Consider the following 3,276-nt stretch of genomic DNA (forward strand, 5'->3'; position numbering starts at 1 on the left):
ATGTTTCTTCTTCATTTCTCTATCCAATGCAATTTAGGCTTAGTTGTTGATCTTTGAATACTTCATTGTTTGCACCAGAATGGAAATGCTGCATTTTCTTGATTCCTCCTAGAGGCTTCCACATTCCAGTTTGTCTCTGTCAACCCATGTGCCTCTGTCAGCTTATGAATTGTCACTATCAACTGTTAATGAACTAAGCATCCGTTGAAGCTTTCATCCGTTGATGCCTTATCCGTTGAGGCTTAATCCGTTGAAGCTTTATCCGTTGATGCATTAGTAGTTGAAGTCTTTATCCGTTGAAGCACTTATCCGTTGATGGATATTATCCGTTGAAGCTTTAGAGACATCCGTTGAAGCTTTGTTTCTTATCCGTTGAAGGTCTTCAATATCAGTTGATACTTCTTCACTTATACAAAATTACAAGGCATGAAATATTTACAATTGGCCCTCCTATTTGCATATCCACTAGTAGTCAACATGACTGATACTTTCCTACAACATCTAAGAATTACAACTTGAATCCAGAGAATGAAATGTGCTACAATACTAAACTTATTGCTAAGTAAAGCTACTCCTTCAACGGATAGACAAGATGGTCTTATCCGTTGAGACTACAAACACTAGATTTCTACTTAAGTGTTTTGTTTAACTTATCATCAACCTAATACACATATTCCTAACAAAGTTCATAGAAGCTTACAAAAGCACTTAAACTAAGCATGACTGTCACTTAGTTTAAACTTAAACTTAGACATGACTTTGATAAAAACAAATACTACTTCTTCCTTGGGGCTTTGAATGATTTGACTGGACCCTTGCTTTTCTTCCCCTTTCTCACTCTTGATGTTCCTGACATGTCTGCATCTGGAGTGCTACTAGTTCTACCATTGTAAACCAAACCAGGTGTAGGCATCTGCAATAATAAGATAGTAAACATTAGTAATGGGCTAAGAAATTATAAAACTTGATAGAAAGCTTTAAGATCTTACAAAAATAAGCCGGTTGACTTGAGTGCTTGGAGTAGCATCTTCAAGTGTGCTTTGAGTGGACTGTGCAAGCCTCTGGCTTCTCCTTGGTGAGTTAGGTTTTTGACTTGAAAACATTTCCTCATTTCTCATTGCCTCCTCCATAAGCTCATCTTCCCCTGTTTCTTTTTCAATGTCATGCCTCTCCATCTCACTTGCAATTTCTTCTTCTTCTTGAGTTTTCTTCTTCTTTTTCCCTCTCTATTTCTTTGTTGAAGGGGTCCTCTGAGTTTCTTCAGGGCATTTGGTGATGTTATGTCCCGGTTTCTTATAATTACTGCCGTGCATCACCCTGCCTTATCTACTTAGTTTGCTTAACTTACTATTCCCACCCCTTTTAACTGATCCTTCCCAACCTTCTCTCATTCTCTGCCTTTTAGGCCTTCCTCTCAATGTCTTCATTCTTGGAGGTGGCATAATAGTATCTCCATCAACCTCTTCCCAAAAAGGCTCACCCTTTATCACTTCCAAACAGTGAGAGTAAGCCTTCATGTAAGTTTCTTTCTTAAAATAATGGGACACAAAATCAGTCTGATGTAATCTTTCCATAATCTTATCATAGATATCAGTCAACATGTCAATTAATGGCATAAATCTGGATTTTAGAATCCATGAATTAAAACACTCCGAGATGTTATTCTTGGTGCTATCTGTCTTGCAAGATAATTTGTCGTAACAAGGTTGCTTTTGTAGTGATAAATGCAGTTATGCTCATCATGTACTGTCTTTATTTGCCATCCCTCATACTCCACCATATATGATAGCCACAACCTAAAAGGGCACCCCTCAGTACACACTATATGCATCCGGTGTAAGACATCTACACGGTATTTTAATGGTCTCCCAGTAGCAATAGAATACTCCCTCACTGCATTTTTAACTTGTTTTTTACTACCAAAAATGAGTCCAGACCTCCACTTTATGTCCTTTCCCGCTGTAGAGGGGTTAAAAGCCTCATTTACCCTTTTTTTTTTAGTGGACATGTTAGGTTCTGCATAAGCAAAGTCCTCATCCTCAGATTCTTCCTCACTGCCAATACCATAAACTGACCCACTTGACATTGAATTATTATCTATCTCTCTCAACAACTCCTCATTAGTGACTCTATAGCCCTCCAAACTGTCTTTAATAAATTGGCTTTTTTCTCTTTCAAGCATCTCATGTTCCATTCTAACTTTTTCTCTTATTTTTCTAAAATCAGCAAACTCTTCATCACTCCAGTCACTACGCAAGTCCACTTCAAATTCTTCACTCTCATCTGCACACTCATTCTCTTCACTCCAGTCACTACCCAGTTTATTAAAGTCCACTTCAACAACTTTTTCTTTACCTCTAAATACTTTCTTCCTAGCAGTCAGTTTACTCTTCCTCTTAGAAACTCCAATGTCTTCCTCAACTGTATTTTCAGTATTAACTCCACTACTTTTCTCAGCTTCATTCTCTGCATTCACTCCACTGATTTCATCACCTTCATTCTCCTCATCCACATTGTAGTCACCTTCCATGTTACTACCCTCATCTTCCACAACTGGTGGTGTCGCCTTGGACCATGAATGAAACACATGTATTTTACACACTTCAGTACCATTTGACATAGCTATATTTACCAACTCTAATACATCACTATCACGTAACAACATTTTAAAACCAAGGTCAGGAGTAACCCCATCTTTGGCATAATATAGCTTATCATCATCTTTTACTACATCATTCACCATCTCCCTAATCTTCTTCACAGACAATTCTTTAACTTCAATTTCTTTAAAGCACTTTAACTTAGGTCAAGCATATTGATATTTCAGGCAAGTCATAAAATGACCACCATAATATATTACTAGATCTTGAGGCCTGTAAAACACATGTATATCGATTGAGGGTTCATAATTATACTACCAATTAGGTAATGAGTACAAATTAGGGTTTCAGAATTGTAACAACTACCAATTTAGGGTTTAACCTATATATCACAATAAGATCGAAACTTACATATATAAATCACATATATATATAATAGGGTAAATATGAGCATAAGATCGAAGCTTACATGATTACTAGGTTGCCTTCAATCTTCGATCACATCTGTCGTCCATTTCGATTGATCGATCGCCCCCTTTCTCCAGTCGTATGTGTTGGTTTAGATGTAAGTAATAATAAACCCTTAATTTTCTTTAGTAAATCGGGTTAATTTGATATGGGTGGTTAATTAGGAATGGGTCGGGTTATTACATCTAGCACAGATGTGGCACTGAAG

This window comes from Apium graveolens, chromosome 4 (assembly GCF_009905375.1).
Source record: "Apium graveolens cultivar Ventura chromosome 4, ASM990537v1, whole genome shotgun sequence".
NCBI classification, from domain to species: Eukaryota; Viridiplantae; Streptophyta; class Magnoliopsida; order Apiales; family Apiaceae; genus Apium; species Apium graveolens.